This window comes from Ammospiza caudacuta, chromosome 5, assembly GCF_027887145.1.
Source record: "Ammospiza caudacuta isolate bAmmCau1 chromosome 5, bAmmCau1.pri, whole genome shotgun sequence".
In the NCBI taxonomy this organism is placed as follows: Eukaryota; Metazoa; Chordata; class Aves; order Passeriformes; family Passerellidae; genus Ammospiza; species Ammospiza caudacuta.
The window spans coordinates 53,593,102-53,614,132 of record NC_080597.1 but is presented as its reverse complement, the minus strand read 5'-3'; positions in this window follow the sequence as shown (position 1 = coordinate 53,614,132).

The following is a 21,031-nucleotide window of genomic DNA, read 5'->3' as shown; positions in this document are numbered from 1 at the left end:
GGTTTAATTGAACTGTGTTTCAAAATCACAACATATATCTTTACTCCTAAAGTAAATCTCAAAATAACCAGAAAACATAACTTCTGAGACTATAATTGAACAGTATTTATCTCTTTAATCACTTCTTGGTTATGTTCCAGGCTTAGCATCTACAACTGAATATTCAACAAAATATCAGTAAGATTTTATTTCTAGACTACTACTTCAGTCCTCAAGGCATACATTAATTCTTACTTTCAACTGTTAGTAATCTAGCCAATACTCAGTGCTTAGTATGCTGGATCTGTGACAGAAACTTTCCCCCACACAGGCAAGTGTCTTTGACTTCAGTACTGTATTAAATTACTAATTTTGTGACAATCTTTCAGAAATGTCATCACTCCTGCTTGTCAAATGACTCTTCACCACGTTTACAAACCAGCTGATAGCAACATGACTTGTTAAGTCAGCTTAAGTAGTGGCTTCAAAGTAGAACTTCATTTACAGACAAACTCTGTCAGGGTGATTTTACAAATCCTTAAAAGAGGCACAGGGATGCTCTCAATAAAATGAGGAGGAGCAGTGGATCCCATGCAATTCCCCCCCTGCAGCCCCTCCATGCCCCTGCCATGAGTGACAGTACTCTACTGAGCTCCTCCTCAGAGAGGGCTTCCTCCAGTCAGGGAAATACATAGGCATCCACACACTCTGCCCCTTCCTATTTATTGAAAAAATAGTAATCTGAAAAGCCTTTCCTCTCTGTATTGCTGTACAATAGCAATATGGTATAACTGCCCTGTGGCTCTGATGTATAGTCAGATTCCAGATGCAATAGATTGGGCAGTAGATTTCCACTAACCCACTCCCATTTAAGCTAAGGTGACAGACTATTCTTTTCCACTTATATGTTGATTTTTTCTTATGCTAACAACAGAGGATGGAAATGGGAAGAAATAAGGAGGATGTGGAACTGAATATTCTTTTTATCACCAGCTAATTCACCTTTTAAAACCTATGTACAATCTACAGTGGCTCTGAATATGGACTTACAGCATTGTGATGCCTGCCTCATATTTTGTCTGTTTGAATGTATTTATATTTAATCAGGGTACTGTGTGTTTTTCCAGATTCTACTTTGCCTGCAGCTATGGCAGCAGCCTTTTAGAAGAGTCTTTTAAATTGTAATTAAATAAAACAAATAGAAACAGAAAAAGCGCAGAAACTGTTAATGGAGGATAAGAGCATTCAGGATGTGAGAGGTGCTATTTTTCTGTGTTGACCTCTAATAATTTGCATAAACCACCTGCCTTAGTTTATCCAACTGTTAAATTGTTATAAGAGCACATTTTCCCCCCCAAGGGTTGTGGACAGAACTCATTAATGTTTCATAAACACTTTCAAATACTTATCTAAGATCATCCTATTCATAGAGGTTCACACTAATGAGATCTAGTAATGAAAGGTGAAAAACAAGTACTATTATAATATTATTTATTCGCTTACAAACGCAAATACTTTGACAGAGTATAGCCATCATGGCATCTTTACAATAACGAATTTATAATAATTTTTAATTTAAGCATTATTTCTAATTAAAACCACATTAATTCTATAGCTAATTAAATTCTTTATAACACAGCTTCGCCTCTGATTTTTATCCATCTCCATGCACAGGGCTGCCAGTAGCTCCCAACAATGACTTGATGACCACACACAGCACCTGCAGCTTGTCCACTTCTGAATAGTGGAGATTTTAAAGATTTGCTACATGAGTGAAGTTTTCCAAAGACCTATCTGCATAGTCAAAGGTGAGGTCTCTTCCAGACAGATTCAAATATTTTTTGGGTATTTAGAGTAGGATACTCTAAACTTTTCTTGAAAATGATCCCTGAAGGTAGTGCTTAGTGCCTTGTGGAGGAATGCTCAGTCTGGGCATCAGGTACAGACTGAATACAGTCAGATAAGGTTTAAGGCTGCTCTGGTCAAAATTGGTGGAATTATGACAACCAGAATTTCATAAATACACACAAAAAATTATACTGTTTTCCAGGGGTTTTTTTTATTTGTTTGTTTGCAGTTCTAGGACTGCCTAGTAGATGTTAGTGCTGTTCACACAAGATTCCCCAAAGAAGCGCCTTATGGACACAGGGATCTGTGCAAATATTTCCTTTCTATTCTATATGTATTTAAAGCCAGCTTTAAAGCAGGCTAGAAAAGGGAAGTCTTGCTCTGTAGGAATTAATATATTCTTACTTGACTGCTCCTGGTGAAACATTTGAGAATGTGTGTTACATGAGACAGAAAAGCTGAAATGTTAACAGTGAATTTTTCAATGTTGTAGAAACTAATTTGCAACAAGATTTTAAATTAAATTTAATGAAAATCAAAATTAATTTAATAATTAATTTTCATTTTAGTTCCAGTGAAATTAATAAGTTGCTGCTGAATATTTTGATTTATCCGAAACCCTGCTTCCAACAGGAAAAATACAATAGCAATTGAAATACTGAATCCTGCTGTTGATTTTTGAGGCTATGTGATTTTGAACCACTCTTCTTAAAAATGCCTTTTTCAAGGGGGCTTTTTTGGGCACAGGTGATGCACACAGCAGTGCAGAAGGACAGTTCAGCTCGGGTGCATAGCATTGTCCTCCAGTTGAGCCCTTCTGCCCCTGGCAGGGTGCCTAGAATAGACAGCCTGGAAATGCAAGCACCCGATTTAGAGGCTGTAAGGCTCCTCTTTACATGTAAATAAAACACTTCACCATGGATTTTTCTCAGCTTCACATAATCAGTTTTTGCAATAGGAAGAAGATGATAAGGAAAGTAGCAGAGGATTTTCTATGGCAGAAAGAATGTTGTGATTACCCAGTAATGTTTCCTTCATTAATTGCTTGGAAAAAAATATCTGTTTACAAAGGTAAACAGGATTTACTGGGCTACCATGTAGCCACAGGGTATAAATACTTGAACAAAAGAAGAGAAAAAAAAAAAGTTTTAATTGTATGTGCTTGATGTGCATTGGAAGCAAGGAAATAAAGTCCAGAATGAAAACTTTATTTGCCAGGAATCTGTATGCGAAGCACTGCTGAAAAGCTCTAGTTTATCCAACTTGATTTACAAATGTGTTACCTGTTAACCTGAAATAGCTTTTGAGGGTTCTGAAGGTAATAAGTAACATGGATTTTGCTGCTTTATGAATATTATTTGGGTTCTAAAGGTCTATGTGCTTTGCTATTTACCTACTGAATTCTATGGAATTTAAAAATGTTGGCCAGAGCTGGCGTTTTTTGTTTGTTTATTTGTTTGTTTGTTTTTTTGAGTGGTTGAAGGCTGTGAATTTCTACTACAATGATCAGAAGAAAGTAACTGAACATAAGGGACATCTACAGATTTACAGACTGTGGAATATTAAAGATTAAACAACCCACTTCTTCCTTGTCAGCTATGGTGATACAGGTGAAAAGTAACTTAGAGTGGGCCTTCCTTTCAAAACTTCTCCTTCTCTTGTCTCTAAAGTACATGTGGCTTTTCCCATCTACATGGATTACTTTTTGAATGCTTATCTTTTAAGGAAACACAGAAGCAAAATGTTCCTTTGCAAGCCTCATGGAAAGAAGCTTTTCTTGAAAGTTTTCTATTTTGCCCAACACATTTTGAAGGTCTCCTAGTTGTATCAACAACAAACAACATTGGATTGTGTTAAACAGGAGTTAAAAATACGATGTGCCTGTCCCAGAAACTGATCACATTGTTGATCTTCGTAACACAGCCATGGCACAATTGCAATGAAATCTATTTCCTTTGGCTACAGCAGGTCCACAGCTCCCACTGACACCAGGAAATGGAAGTACCCTTAAGAGTATGCAGACATTGATCCAGATGCAGGAAAAAATCCACCAGAGCAATTGACCCCTGCTCTAATGAAGAGATGGGATGAGACAGTGAAGGGCCCTGACTTTGCCCACGGCACCCACAGAGCCTGAGCTCCCAGTGAGCTGGAAGCTGCTGACTTGACAAAGCACTGTCAACCAAAAAGTGACAGCTGCTCCTGTCACATCTCATCTTTGCAGCTCAAGGACCAAAAGTAAAGAAAGAAGATCTAGAGAGGATGTCTTCTGAGTGTTTGACAGGGCCTGGCCATTTCATTGCTATTCTACCAATACACTTAATAAGGCTGTTGTCATTGAAACAAGAATTTGGAACTTGGTTCTTAAAAAACTTGTAGCTATACAGGCAAGATTTTGGTTTTATTTGACACATTGTACTCTCATTGTACCAGAATAGCACCAATGGATTCAGTTGTGGGGGGAATATGGGATTGGGCAGTTCCAGCATCGCTCACTGCTGTTGAACACTGCTGGCTGCACTGGTGAGCAGGCACCCAGACTGCAGGCTCTGAACCAGAAGGCACAGCTGGATGTGCCAGAGGAAGTCTGCCCCAGGTCCATGCCCACTCCTGCCCTCTTCAACATCCACATATTGTGTTAAGTTCTTCTGAGATGATTATATCTTATTACCTGAAGCCCTCATTACACACCCGATGATTGGAAGCTTCACTGTAACATTTCCAAATCCCACTCCTAATTAACAAAGGAGGAAACCTAGCACAGAACTACTTACTATGCCACTTTTTGCTGCCAGCAAGTCCAAAATGAGTCTTATCTGAAGCTTACAGGCATAGCTTTAGACTTAGGAGTGGCTTTAAAATTAATCTGAAAAAAATATATAAGAAGACATTAAAACTGGTATCTTGCCTCATGTGAGAATACTGATGCTGTTTCACACACACAGAAATGTGTGGGCTGAGTGTACCATGTTTGCACTGAACACATCCCTGGTTGTGTAACCAAATTAAATGAACAAAACAAAGTGTTTTCTCTCTGTGGCACCCATTTTGAAAATCTTTTTAGAATCACCAGGTTCTTAAAGAACCTGCAGAGTCTCCAGGGCCCCAGACTGCTGGTGTTTCCAGCAGATGTCTTATGGATAACATCACTGAAAAGCCTCTAGCATGAGACCATCCTGAAAACCACAATTTGCATTGAACTGTTTCAGGTCTGATATTACAGAACATCTTATACCTGGAGAAGGTGAGGACATTCATTATGAGAAAAAGGGCTGGTCACAAGCTGCAGGCTGCATCATGAATCAATGCTGATGACAACTATTTGTTAAATGTGTTTTACACTTAACAACAAACAATATAACATCCAAAACTGTCTGTTCATAGCTCACTGATCTGAATTTATTTAGCTAAATGTTTCCTATGATTTCTTTCAACATGGGAAATATGGCTTTTAGCACAGTTCTTATCAAAGGAATCAGGCTCTTATTTCTCACTAGCAGACTGAGTTCTCTGCTGTGTTAACTAGCAGATCCCTCCATTACCTTGTATTAATACTTCCAAAATCCTGTCAATGTGGTTACCTAAATCCAGTAAATGTGTACTAAATAGCAATGCTAACAATTTAACAATCTAGTTACAAGCAGTAAGTTACAAAAGAAGTAATTTCTGCCTTTCAATAATTTTCCCCTTAATGGTCTCATTAGTTTTTGTAGTTGGGCACAGCAGTTAATGGCCTCAACAATAAATCCTGCAAAATGAGATTTTAAAACTTCAAGGTAGATCAGTGCTAGTGCTACTGGTTTGTCTTGTTATTTTCTATGTTGACCTCTGCTACCTTTATTTAGGTCATTCTCCCTTAACTTTTAACTGTTTCAGAGTCTAACAAGTGATATCTAATTCTGAAATATTAAATCTGGATGATACCTATGCCAAATGAGTTCTTCAGCCTCTACAAAATGATGTAGAAAGACCTTCCAGGATTACAGTAGCTTAAAATCAGAAGTATTTGAAAACAGTGACAGTGAAAATATAGTTCCTTTTTATTAGTGTCTTGAACTCTGGACTTTATTATTCAGGTCCTTTCAGCAGCCCTGTGAGGGCCAGCAATCCCCTTTTAAAAAATAACACAAAGCCAACAGTTTTTATTTAATCATCTGCCTTGAGCACCTGGGAGCTTAAGGAAGAGCAGCAAGGAAAACAAAAGTCACAATCAGAGCTCAAGGCTGGTAGCAATGTGCCTGACACAAAGACCCTTCTCGTGACTTTGGGATCAGTGTTCCACAATAATAACCAGATTAGTGATAAAGATCATTGCATCCTGTATTTCCTTTCTCTTGACAGCTTTCATATCTGATTCACTAGGGTGCTTACTGAGCCCAGGGGTGTTCAGCCAGTGTACAACTGGAGTAAAGCAGCCATGAATCATGCCCTCAAAGTGCTCTTTACCGCAGCCGCTAACACTTTATAATGTTGTCTAGAAATCCAAAAGAATGATTTAGTCAAACCACGGCTTCTATTTCATTTTTATTAAACCTGGCTCTCTGCCTAAACTCTTGGCATTTTGAACAGTGAATATATTGCTTTATCCATAACATTTGTAACCTTCATTGATCCATTCAGGTAAAAGCACCAAGTAAAAGTCCTTTATTATTGATGTGGAAAATATTACTTCTCCATTGCTTTTTTGTCCACAAACATCTGTCACTTTTCCCTGACAAATCTCCTAAGCCTTCTTTGTTTTGGGCCCAGAAATCCCATCCATGGTTATTTTATGGGATGAAGTTGTTTCTCCATAAAAATCATAGCATACTTTGGTTTGAAAGGGACTGTCCAAGGTCATCTGGTCTAACCCTGAGCAGGGACATCTCCAGGTTCAACCTGACCGTGAAAGTTTCCCAGGATGGGACGCCCATCACCTCTCTGGGCAACCTGTGCCAGTGTTAATTGAACTTTGAGTGGTTAAATTAACACTGGTTCACAGCACTTTCCCCACACCTCAGCTTTGAGTACAAAAATTTTGCAGAAACACAGCTTACTGTGGTCACTCATTTTCTCAGAACAAATCTTTTCCTACAGCTTTGGGGGACCCCTTGCTAGGGTTCCCATTGCATTCACTGCAGCAGCACTACTCCAGGGTGAGCATCCTTCTTGAGAGCACAGCAGGTCTGCAGCCTGCTCCTCCCTGTGTGTGCATATTTCCCAGAGGAAAGTAAATTGTCAACAGAGCTTGTTGAGCAGAGCTTTGTTTTCTGATTTTATCACCCCTGTTTTTATTGCCCCCTGCCCCTCCTCTCCTGGTGCCACAGGAGCTGAGCTCCCCCCAGCAGTGGGGAGCCAAACACCGGCACCCGCCCCAGAAGCTGTGGGTGTAATATCATGACTAATGATTTCCTGATTTTTCTTTTCTCTGTATGATGTCTCTAGCCCCTGCATCTGACAGTTCCAGCAGTGTAAGCAATAATTTTCCTACCTGACACAAGTCCCATGACCCAGCTGCAGCCTGGGGAAGGTTGCTCTGTGCCTCTGCCCTGCCAGGGCTGCTGTTCCCGCACCCTTTTTGCTCTTATGGCTTCTGAGGCAGAAGAAGCCTCCCAAGGTTTTCGGTCAGTGCATGGCTGTCATATTTCATTTTGCCTAATACTCATCAAAGTGATACCTTTGACAAGTGCATTTTCCTATGCCATTTGTTGATTCCTCCTTATAATTCCACCTGCTGGGGCCTAAAGTGTCACCACATCAGTCACAAGGGCACAGAAATTTTCACTGGGTATTTTCTGTGTCTGTGTACAGTTGGGGTTTTTTTACTTAGCATTTAAAATTATTATAGCTTATTATTTATACATGTGTCTTTGGTGTGCATGAGTATGCAGTTGCCATTTTTATTATTTGTTCATTCCCATCTGGACCATGTGTTAACTTTGTGTATATTGGTTTGCACACTGAAGGTGATATCATTCATCCCTGTACAAGCATGGTGTGTGAGTCTGAGTGCATGCAAGAAACTTATTTTATTCATGTCTTCTTCTATGTGCAGCATGTCTGTGTTACACCAAGATGAGCCAATGCTGTGGTTTGTTCTTCTGCACGCAGCACATCTCTGTCTGCATATTAATATTTCTCTGCACCCTGATGATTTAATCATGTATTAGGGAAGGAAGTCAGCACTGCTCCCCAGTGGAGAATATTTATTTTAGGTTTCCATTTTCAGAAATTATTTCAGGATGATTCTCCACCATTATGAAAGGGGAAAAAATTAGTCCACTTGAATAAGCTATTTACTCATATTGGGAGCAGTATTCTGCTCCCACTGTACTAAAGAACATCTTTGGATCCAGTGGGGATGGATCCACCTCCCCTGTTGATGGCCATTGCAAAGTCAGGCTACTCCAAGCTCATCATCATGGCTCCTTCTGCAGTCAGTGAAAAAAATCATACAGATATATAGATTCCTTCTGTAGACAGCCCATCCTACAACAGATGTCTAAAGCTGTGAGAGGACCCCTGCCCAGGGGCAGGTGTTTGTAGCAGCCCATCAAAACTTGCTGGGGTTTGCATTGCTCATGTAGGAGGAGAGCTTTACTCCCATCTTTGTCTGATGAGGTGAATCCTGGCACTCCAGAAAAGCAACACTAGCTGAACTGAATGTGTCAGTTTTTATGTTTCACGACTACAGTTGTTCTTGCTAGCAGGTTTTTCAAGTCTAGACATGACCCACATTGCATAAAAGGCATTAAAGGGAGTGGACTAGAATATGTAACCTATAAACAGCAAAGGCATTTAAAAGCATAGATCCTAGACTAACCCCCAAAGCTAATGAAAACCAAACCCCTTGAATTTATGAGCTGGAGTATCATCCCACAGCTGAATGATGATTATCTTCCAAATGTAGAAATCACCTGAATTTTAGTGAAGGTCAAGACCAACAGCTAATGTTTGTGTTACACTGTTTCTGCTGGTCAAACAGGTCATCAGTACTACAGCATTGTTGAGACTGACATGGAATTTATAGTAGCTATCCCCAAAGAAGCTTGAAGATGCTGAGTAAAAACAGTACAATCCAGGCAATAATCAATTAATACCCAATTTTGGAAGACTTCTCCAAGAGGACTGAGAAAAGATAAAAATTCAAGGTGAAACCTGCTGCATTTTGTAGCTATTAAAACATAAAACAGACACAGATTTGAACTCAACAAAGCTACAAAATGTCTGTTATGCAGTGGAACTGGAACATCAAAAGGGTCTCAGAAATATAATAACATACTCAAATTTGAACAAAAGGGAAAGATATGAGCTTTCTCTTTTTGGGCTTTGATACTCTTGAGACAATCTAATTTGATGGATCTAGGGAAGCACACTTATTTATAGAACAGAAAGGTTTTTTATGAGTATCAGGTTGCTGATATACATAAAATTTACAGAAGTGGGCTTCTATGTTCCAAACCTCTCCTCTTAAGTGGGTTTTTTAATGTGTGATCACTTTACAGCTTATCTCTGTGCAGGGTCCCAGAAAGATAGAATTTGAGGAAAAATAACTGCCAACACCTAATTTAAAGGGCTGAGAATTTATTAATCTTTTTTTTTTTTTAGAATGTCACTGGACTTGGGTGGAGCTGTAGCCAACTGTTTTAGTAATACTGTATTGGATTTCACTGGTTTTACTATCAAAAATGTAGAAATGCTTCAGATTATTACTTTTTTCCAGGGCAGTAATGGTTGGACGGTGTTAGGATGCCTATAGCTGTAGCTTTTCATTGTGTTCTTTGTTCCTCGCCTCTTCCAACATCCCATGACCCTTGATTCCTCGGTGTCCCTGTCTTCAGAGATCTATAGCACTCTATTTCCTTCCTACCAAGCTGCATCTTCTTTTGCTCTTAGACTTGGACCTGAGAGTGTAAAACGAAGTAAAGACACATAACCTAACAATTCTCTCTCTTCTGTTCTTGAGTGTCAGCAGTACCTCTGCTCTCTCTTTTATATCTTATCTTTAATGCTGTCATGCCTCACTAAGAGGGCTTGACTCATGGGTTGGACACTACTGCTTTTGGTGATGACTTGTTACTTTTTTTTCCCTTCTGTTTATCACGTCTGAGTGAACTCAACAGCGTTCAGTCATTGCCAGATTGTCAACACTGGACCCAGACATTCTTTGTGCTCAGAACAAATGTGATCATATCTTTCCAAGTACAGCATCTAAAAGCCTACTTCTCTCTGCTTCTTTCCTCTCCACATCAAATATGCCTCAGTTTTTTCCTGGAGAGATGACACTGGCCCTGGGGAGGGGGGATTTGGCTCCTTTGCTCACTTGCTGCTCTGCCCTTCAGTTGAGATGCCAGCCTGGGAGTAGCAGGGATGCTGGTGTTGGGATGTGGCTTTCAGCAGAACTGGAATGGCTGTTTCCCATCTGGTTCAGAGCAGCTGTCAGAGACAACGAATGCCAGTATCCAACAGCAGGAGTCTGTTTTTGTTGTGTGTGCTTGTTTGTGTTGTGCACGTGTAACTTCTGAACTGCCTCTGTGCTGGGAAGCAGCTCTTCTCCTTGCTAGTGGATGCTCATGTAAAGGTACTTATAACCTGTGCTGTGGTCTGCAAATCATAGCTGGCATTGCCCTGGCTCACTAGCTAAAAGACCGAGTTAATGTGTAAGACTCAAAGTAATTTAATGAACTATTAACTGGAAATACATATTATTTATATTTTGCAAAGGGAACTGGGAGAGAAGCCAACTTGGCATTTTAACTAAGAATCAAAAAGGACTGTGATAAATCCTTGGTTTAACATATAACATGACCCAATGGCTAAAGCATCAGCTATGATGTGTGTTCACATAGGAAGCACCTAAGGGAAGCAGGCTCCCTGCAGGATAGTCCTTCTGCAAGGACACCATGTTTTCAAGCATTATAGAAACATTCTAAAGCCTGTAGCAAACCCACAAAATGGAAACAGGTTTAAAACTTTCCCTAACAGAACATTTTCAAATAAAAAAAAGTGTATGTCTTCTGGACAGCAGGTCAGTTTGAAAACTAAGGAAAAGTGAGGATCATTTCAAAACTGATCATAGGGGAGGAAAGAAACCTAAATAGGTGAGTCACGTTAAAAACTAATGCTGCTTGTCTAGAATTCTGGACAAGTCTTCTGTGAAGTTTTAGTTACCTTGAGTATTGACTGGGTAACAGGGCCAGCCTTCCAGCAGTTGCTCTTGCCCATCTGGCTGAGGCGCTCTGTGTGCTTGGCCAGAACCTGAAAGTTTTCAGGGCTGCTGGTGTGTGGCATTTAACCAGGGGGAGCAGCTGTTCCTTGTTGGAGAGCCAAGATCTTGCCCAGTCCCCAACTGAGAGCTGTCATATGACATAGCCCCATAATGGAGACAATAATGCCTGCCCTTCCTTAGAAATTATTTTGAGATCTGCCAAAGAAAAGGGCCTATTCAAATGCAAAGCCTGATGCTTTAATTTATTAATAGATAATGTGCCAGAGTCACCAATCTGCTCCTGGTGCCTAGTGTGGCTTTGAGAACAGAGGATCTGCTTGCTTGATTGAACCCAGCTGGTGAGTTGAGGCCTAGGGCTGTTTTGTGATATTGGAAGGAGAAGCAAACAGCCAGATGTTAACCAGCAACTACTCAAGCTTGGTGTTTTCCTGCCCATTATTCCTCTAAAACTAGAGCAAACATGGGAGTGCCACCAGCAGCACCAGTGCTTCTGGTGCAGAGGGCTGGGCTTCTCAGAACACTGCTGTTTCCCTAAAGGAGCTCATATGCTTGCAAAAAATAGCAGCTACAGGTAAAACAATGATCTCCCATGGGAAATATATTTTGTCTACTCCACAGGATCCCATGGGAATTCTGTGCTGTAGCAGGCTCCTGGCAGGACCTGTGGCCCTGTGGAGAGAGAAGCCCATGCTGGAGGAGAGGAAGAGTGTGAGGAGTCCTCTCAGCAGAGGAGAAAGGAGCACCTGACCACAGCTCTCATTCCCCATTTGCCTGTGCTGCTTGTGGATAGGAGGCAGGGAATTCAGGAATTAAGTTGTGCCCAAGAATAGGAAGGGGTAGCAGGAATATGTTTTAAAAATTCATTTTATTTCTTATATTCCTGCTCTGATTTGACTGGTAAGAAATTCAGTTTATTTCCCCAAACTGAGTTTGCTTTGCCCATGACATTAATGGGTAATCTCTCCCTGTCCTTATCCTGACCCATAAGCCTTTTGTATTTAGTCTCTCTAGCAGAGAATGAGAGTGGTAGAGAGGCTGGGTGGGTACCTAGCATCCAGCCTGGGTTAACCTCCTATAGCCTCAGAAGAACAGCATTATCTTTACTACAGCATTATTTGGCATTTCTGGAGTCTAGCTCAGTTCAATCTCAACAAAGATTTTCAGGAAAGACAGGCAGGAAAAAAAAAAAAAGTTTTTTCAGTCTTGCTCTAGCTTTATCCCTCTGCTGTGAATGAATGCTATGAAATTTACAGGTGTCTAAATTTGTGCCTTCCCTATTTTGTTTTTGGCTACACTTTCCTGGTGTACTACACTTTCTTGCTACTGATTTCAGTCAATCCATGGTTCACACTGCTTGATTCATTTTTGCTGTCCTCAAGGGAGTCTTTCCACAGAATCATAGAATTACTGAATGTCCTGAGTCAGAAGAGACCTTAAAGATAATATAGTTCCAACTGCCCTGCCATGGGTAGGGACAACTTCCATTAGACCAAGTTGCTCAAAGCCTCACCCAATGAACACTGCCAGGGATGGGACATCCACAGCCTCTCGGGGCAACCTGTTCCAGTGACTCACCACCCTCAAAGTAAAGAATTCCTTCTTAATATCTAATGTAAACCTTCCTCTTTCACTTAAAGCATTCTCCCTTGTCCAGTCACTACATGACCTGGCCAAAAGTCCCTCTCCAGCTCCCTTGTAGGCCCCCTTCATGTACAGGAAGGCTGCTCTAAGGTCTCCAGGGAGCCTTCTCTTCTCAGGGCAGAACACCTGTGAGTCTTTTGGCCTGTCTGCATAGGAGAGGTGCTCCAGCCCTCTGACTGCCTTCATGGCCTTCCTCAGGACTTGCATCATGTGTTTATTATGTTGGGTTATTTCCAGTTACTTTTTCCTCTACACTTGCAGTAACAGATGACTTTTTGAAGCAGTCCTATTAACATGAAAGCAGAGGGTATGTTTCTACCCACAAACTGGTTGACAAACTTTATTTTATCAGATGAAATATAAATGGAAGTAATTTTACTAATGTGCTTTTACCAAGCTGTCTCCTTAAGCTGCTATGTTACAGTCCATTCCTTTTGATTTCTCTTATTTAGAACTGATTTCTCACATTAGGATTTTTCCTGTAATATTTTTATCCCGGACATATTGTAAAGTGATGGATAATTTTAAATGCTTCCTTTCCACCTCGTAAGTTCGAGAGAGCACAGCGGAGCACTGCAGCTAGATGATGTACAGCGGGGTGTTTTGATACATAGAGGAAGGGCTTCAGCAGAACCAAGTGACTTCCCCTGGGAGCTCCAGAGGCGGCCCCGGCCGGGCTGAGGGCCGGGAGGGCCGGGAGGTGGCAGCCTCGGCTCGGCGGAGCCGCCTCGGCTCCGGGCGCTCCCCCTCCTTAGACACAAAAATAAAACAGTGCGTTGCCATGGATTTAAAGGAGAACCGAAGGGGTATTGTCAGGGAAAGGCTTTGCCTGGCTGCCCGGACGGTTCCTGCGGCCGCTCTCAGGGAGAGGGAAGCGGGATGGCAGCGAGGGAGCCGCGGGGAACGCGCCGGGCCTGGGGAGCTCGGGGTGACCCATGAGGGGCTGGTTTCCATCTGGGGCAGGGCAGTGTCGTTCGTGAGGGCAGGAAGAAGAGGGTCACTGGGCAAATCAGGAGAGGAAAAGAGAAAGCATTAAAATCAGTCCTGTTTGCTTTGCTCTCTGATTGCTAACACCTTTTAATGATGTTCTCTCTCACTGTGGGGTGGATTTTCATTGGCTTACTTCACTTTCCATTGAAGTAACTCGGAAAATTCCAACAGTTTTGGTGGAAACAAATTCCCACAATCTGGGATTCTCTGAAGTGTCCTTCCTTTCCAAGAAACATAATCCTTCTGTGATAGAGAGAGCTCTATCATCTGCAGAACCTTAATGCCTCACTTTTAATGCTGAAAATGTACCACACCAGAAATAATACCCAGTGCAAATGTGATTATACACCGAGCTCCCTACTCAGATTAAATTGCACATTTTAAATATCTTGCAATATTATTATTTCATCTTTAATTTCATTTATTTGCCTGACATTTGAAATTTATTGAACAGTCCAAGTTACACTCAATTTAATTCACTGTCTTCAGTGAGTTTACTTATATAGTGATTTTGGTTGGCTGTCTTTAAACAGAGATTTGCACTTCTAATTAGCAAATTCCTGGAGCTGTAAATGCTTTTCTTGATTTTTCTTACCTCCACAGTGCTGCTGTGAATTGACAGAATCACTCAGAAAGCAAAGCTATTTTCGGGTGTTTCCCTGGTCAATAAGGAAAAATGTTCCTCTTGCAAAAGAAAACTGTTTCTCTTCTGCATGAGTCATGACTCTGCTTGTATGCACAGAGCAAAAGATTTCCAGCTTCTCAGGCCTCACTGGCATTTGGGGTAGGATTCAGCCAGCCAAGATTCACATGTGGAAACTAAATATGGTCATAGGGTTACACTCCCATTTTTTGCCCATTACTCAGGCTTCTGCATGGTGTATTTCAGTGCCTACTCCCTTTCTGCTGCTGCATATCTCCCTTTGCAGTGATAGTTTACTCTGTGGATACTGCTAGTAAGATCTTAGACCGCACCAGTTACAAAAAAGTAGTGTATTTCATCTGCTTGGAGTACTGTATAAAGAGAATCTGTAGTAATCCTGGGAGGAAAGCGAAAAGCTCAATACCTTTAGAAAACTTCAGGCTAGAGGGTGTAATCTTAAGTCTTACTTGAGCTTTCAGCTGTGATAATCACCACAGTTTTCATGACAGAACCTGCCAAAAATAGACAAACATGAGGGAAAGAACATGTTGTTTTTTTGAAAACAAAACAGCCCATGTATTTTCAGCAACAAGTCAGAGAGACATTTCTTATAATTATATATGACATTGGAAGGGTTCTGATGTCATGGAAGTCAGAAAAATACATCCTAAATTATACCACATTTCACTATGGAGGTTAATCAGCCTGACAATGCCATTTTTAGGTTCCAGTAAGGATGTTCAGCCCCTGCTTGGGACTGCTCAGCAAGTGTGGCTGTGGAGGCACAGCGAACACCGGGTGCTGGGGTGTCCCAGCTGTGCACTGCTGTGACCCCAGACACAGCCCCACAAAGCACTGTCCCTGTCCCACCAGCTCTCAGGGGCCCTCCCAGCCAGCCCCAGGTGCTTTACAGATCCCTGTGGGACTGGCAGGGGGTTTGATCTTGGACTCTGGGCTCAGTTTTGACTTCCTTAAGGGCTCCATGTTCTCCTCTCATCTTCTAAGCTATTCTGTGCTGCCTGGAGACACAAACTGCAGTGCATCCATAGTGGAGAGCTGATTTCTGTGTAGGTCCCACTTCCCACCTTCAACTTCCATTCAGAATTCTGTACAGAATAGTAACAGCACCGTGACCAAAGATTTCTATGAATTAGGCCTGTTTTTAGCAAAGCTTTTACATAGTGTCAGATTTATAAATTCTCCCAGGAAATTATACGAGACCAGGCTTGGTTAAAACAGGATTATGGTCAGCCTGGATTACCATTTGGTCAGGAGATATTTTGTTACCTGATGAATTACACTTACCCTGTATAACCTCTATGGGACTTTGTGGCTTGCTGCAGTACTTTTACTAGAAACAAAACCCAATGTTTTGCAATAGCTGTGGTGACCACATGGATTAGAATCATTGAACTAGGAATATGTTATACAATTTTTTTCAGCCAAACATTTAAAATTACACTTATGCTTTTCTGCTTTTTGTTGTGTTTAACTACAAAATTGTTACCAGTAGAAGAAATGAAAAATAAATTACTCTAACTTTAATTAGATAAATACAGCTCATTTCCACAAGAAATACCACACAATAGAGAACCACAAAGTTTGAATTCACATCTGGCTATGCAAAAAAAAAAAATTCCTGCATCTTATTTCTTTACCATGAGAACCATCCCTTTGAAGAGACCTAGGATAGGCAATGCTGCAGGGCAAAATGAAAGCGTTTCTACTGTCAAGTGTACCAATATTTGTTCTGGAAACAGACAGCTCTTTTTGTGAGAACTATTCCATTTCATGCCCCTTTCCAAGATTATTGAACTGGCTTTAGAAATATTCAGACATGCCTTATGCCAAGTATTTGCACCTGTTACATTCTTTATGCAAAATTAAGTCACTGACTGTAAAGGTCCTAAGGGACTTATGTTCTGCCTCAGAAAATCATTTGGTGTTTATACATATGAAATTTGATAGTGTGTGCCATGAAAATCAATCAGCATGACTGCTCATCTGGGCCTTGACTACCCACCTATCCTTGGATGACAAATAATCTGGTGTTTCTATATTCATATAAGATAAAAGTGTTATTTTTTAACAGATTTTCATAGATAGCAGTGTTTGTTAACCCAGAAGGACAGCTTAGTTTTGAGAAGCAATTTAAAATTTGCATTGGATGTGACCCTTGGAGCCACGGCAAGTAGCACCATATACTGAATAAACTGGATCTAATACATTGTTATCTGATCACAGAGCCATTACCTGATTGGAATTTAGAAAAACAGTCCCAGAACTCAACACAGAGCAATAGAATGGTTTTCTGTTACTTTTTTAGTCACATTTTATCTGGTTTCCTTAAAGAAATAAAGGCTTTTTGCTTCTAGTTGGTGTTTGTAAGTGGAGACAAAAATAAGTGCAAGCTATGAGACGTTTATGAAGTATTATTGTGCAGGGAGAAGAACAGAGTGCTTTTATTACTCCTGAACTTGGCATTGGTGAGGTCACACCTTGAGTGGGCCTTCGGCTCTGGGCCTCTTATGAGAGGAAGGATTTTGAGGTGCTGGAAAAGAGGGGAAACAGAGATGGTGAAGAGTCTAGAGAGTGAGTCATTGAGGAACAGGAATGGCTGAAGGAGCTGGGGTTGTTTGGCCTGGAGAAAAGGAGGCTCAGAGGAAACCTTGTTGCTCCCTACAACCACCTGAAAGCAGGATGAGCCAGGTGGGATTGGCCTCTTCTCCCAGGGAACCAGAGACAGGACAAGAGGAAATCGCCTCAAGCTGCACTAGGGGAGGTTCAGGTTCGACAGCAGGAGGAATTTCTTCCCTAAAAGGGAGGTCAAGCATTGGAACAGGCTGCCCGGGGAGGCGGACTCACCATCCCTAGAAGTGTCCAAGAGATGACTGGATGTGGCACTTAGTGCTATGGTTTGGTTGATATGGTGATGTGTGATCAAAGGTTGGACCCAGTGATCCTTGAGATCGTTTCCAGCCTGATTCTATTATTCTAATTGCATGAGCTTTCTATCCAGAATCACCTACATAACTGCTGGAAGCTCCTGCTGAAATGGAGGCAGACTAGAACAGAGATTAGAACACAAATGGAACAATTACTTTTTTAAGATTCCTGCAAATTTTAGATCTCCTTCAAGATTCAATGAGCAAATATGGAGGTGACTTTGGAGGGAAAGAAATACCTTGAGCTGGAGCTGCTGAACAGAGAAGCATGGCTCTGTGAATTCCCTGTAGGTGGCATGAAACAAGTGGGGTAAGGCTGAGCATTCCTATCAGCCAGCAACATGTCTGTGTGAATGAAGGAATTCACAGATGTTGGGGTGGTGTAATACTGATGGTGAAATAGGGAGAAGGGCTAGCTGGAATCCCAGTAATGACCAAAAAATGGCAATAGTTGAAGGCAGTACCATGGCTGTGATGGCTGTGAAACTAAGTAAAATATTTAGTGCAAAGAAATAGAGCCTTTAATTTTTGTTGTTACAAATAAATGATTAATTCATCTTTGTTAATTCTTCCCAATTTTGTTTTACTTTTCCTTGTGTCTACAAAGGCTTAGTGTTCTAAATGAGAAGTTTTTCTTATCAAGAGAGTCAGGGTTCAGCATCCCTACAATTCAAGCTGAGGATTCAGACTGAATCCTTTTTGTTATTGCTAAGAGGAATCCCTCTACATTTTAGCCTAGTTCTAGTTGCCATCAGCAACAGATTTTCTTTGAGTTTCAGTTCTCAACAATCCATAATGCAACAGGTCATTGATAATGATGTTTGGCGGTTCTTTTTTTTTTTTTTTTAATTAATTTTGGATGAGTACCCACCAGCACAGTTTCAACTGTAAATTTTTAATCTCTCAGCCAGGAAGGAGTAAACTGATACATGGAGAAGTGCAAGTTTTTTGAGAACTCTGCAACAGAAAGGCTTTCCTCAATATACTGAATAGCTGGCTTTAACCTCTCTCTGCTGAACACTGGTATTTGCTAAGACAACTCTGCAACCTAGAGGACTAAATCTGTATTTTCAGTGGTTTCCTTCAAGGAGTTTTTTTAGGCACATACAAATGAATTTTTATAACTATAGAGATGATGCTCTAAACACACTCAGGTTCAGACCAAAATCTAGATAAAATATGACAAAAACTGTTACAGTTTTTAATCTCTAAGCATCTTTATTTCACAGATTTCTTTGGACTGTTTCAGCACAGTAGAATGAAACTGGCAGAATTCTAGCTGTTTCCAAATGTTATTGAATCATTAATCATTGTCTAGCAGAGTAAGAACACCTGCTTTTGTTAAGATAGCTGACTTGACAATTATGAGTACCGTTTGAATGGGAGCAGAAACATCATGAAATAAGGAGATAAGTTAGAGGTAGGAACTGAAAAAAAGGTATGAAAAGTCATCCCATTCCTTTTTTCCTTTCAGAAATCTCCATCCATCCCTTTCAGATGGAAGCGTGTCTGCTGTGCACAGCTTTGCGTCCTTTATTCCTTGAATATTCCTTGAATATAAAGGGCAGATCTGAGATCTCTCACCACTTGCTCTTTGTATAGAATATACCTGCTCCTTTTGATCAGATTTTTTTTCATTGCACCAACTAGTTCGTTTCTATGTCAGTTTTTTCACTTGGGATTTTCTGCCAGGAGGGTTTCTGGCAACATGTACATCTGGGCAAGCTACATCTGGAGCTTTGGTTCCTGGACATCAGCAGGCTGAATGTTTTGATGACTAATAGTCACAGATGAATGCCTATATTCTGATAGTTGCCAAAAAGTTATACAACTCTAGAGTACTTCATCCTTTAAGGCTACTCTGAGTGAATCCTCTGGTGTAAAACATTTTCTAGCTTGGAATAAATAGCCAGGAAAAGGCTGTCAATGCCCAGATGCACTGCAGGGGTACTCCACACCCTGGATAAAGGTTCAGAGATATGATCAACTGAGGTCACAGTTATGACAGACTTGTATCTAAGTTAGTCCCTGGGTGCCAACAAAACTCTCGAGAAATTCTGGCAGTCTGTAGAACAGCCTTCAGCCTAGACTGCTAGTGTTTCAAGCTGAAAACTGTTATCTCTAGAAGTGCTGGAACTGGAGACCATAATGCCTTTATTCACCTCTGATAACCACTTGATAGAAAGGAAAATCTGAAGACTTTAGATCAACAATGGTGTCACACAGCTCAGGCAATGCCTTTAAGGTGACCTGGCTCCTGTTGGAAGCCATCATGCCACATCAGGTGTCTGTGCTTAGTTCCTTCAGAGCACACCACTGGTCTTACAAAAAATGGATTCATAGTAGTCAGCAAACTAAAAGGTGAGCAGTTGAAGTTTACACCTGGGAGTGCAGTGAGAGGAGTTTAAATCTCCTGTCTTAAAGAGTGAGATGTTTGACTACAAGCCTCAGGAGACATTATTTCCCAGCACTTGTTAGGGTTCCTGAGAGCATTTATCATCTCCAGCTCCTACAGGAGAGGGTCAGATAGAGTAGCACTCCTGAATACCTCCCTGCACTGTGTATGTGTAACCTGAGCACCCTTTCAGTGAGTTCTAATGACAATAAAGGGCCAAGGAAATTCAGATTCTCAGAACAAAGCAAACCACCTACTAGAATTGAGCCTAGGCACTGTGGATTGTGTCTTGAATCAACACTAAAATTTGCTTTGACTATGAGAGAAGGCACAGGCTTGTAATGAGTATAATCACTGTCTGCCCACTTGTGCTGTCCTTAGAATCACAGAATAATTAAAACTGGAAAAGAGCTCAAGAATAATGATTCTTGAGTCCAACCATTGACCAAACACCACCACATCAACCAGACCAGAGCACTAAGGGCCACATTCAGTCATTTCTTGAACACTTCCAAGGATGGTGACACTACCATCTACTTGGGCAGCCTGTTCCAATGCTTGACCACCCTTTCAGTGGAGAAATTATTCCTGATGTCCAACCTGAACCTCCCCTAGTGCAGCTTGACACCATTTCCTCTTGTCCTGCCTCTGGTTGCCTGGGAGAAGAGGCTGAACCCACCTGGCTACAGCCTCCTTTCAGGTGGTTGTAGGGAGCAGTAAGGTCTCCCCTGAGCCTCCTTTTCTCCAGGATAAACAACCCCAGCTCCCTCAGCTGTTCCTCACAGGACTCACTCTCTAGGTGCTTCACCAGCTTCGCTGTCCTTTTCTGGACTCACTCCAGCCCCTCAATGTCTTTCATGCAATGAGGGACCCAGAACTGGGTACAACACTCAAGGTGTTGCCTCACCAGTGTTGAGTACAGAGGGGCAATCATTTCCCTAGTCCTGCTGGCTAATTTTTATATATAGACAGCTTAGTAATAGCAGTTACAAATTTGGTGAGAATACTGTGCATTTATATTTTCACAGTTAACAAATGTACATTTTACCATTATGCCTTCAGAAGGCCCTAACAGGGCAAAGCATCTTGGAGACAGGATGTGCTAGTTGTACTATACGATTGAAATTTTAATTAAAAGTTCTACAGAAAAGAACAAGATAGAAATAAAAAACCCGTGTCACACGGTGTCCCAGTGTCAGATAACATGAAATGAAAAAGTCAGGGTTTGTAAGACATAAATGAGGATAACAAAGGTGTTCTATCTTAGCAAAGACTTTTATTCTGTGCTTCTTTCCTCCTCCTCAGGACATGAGGAAACAAAAGGATGCAGCAGACACAAGGCAATGAAAGACAAACAAGTGAACAAAGAGCAGCTCCAGTTA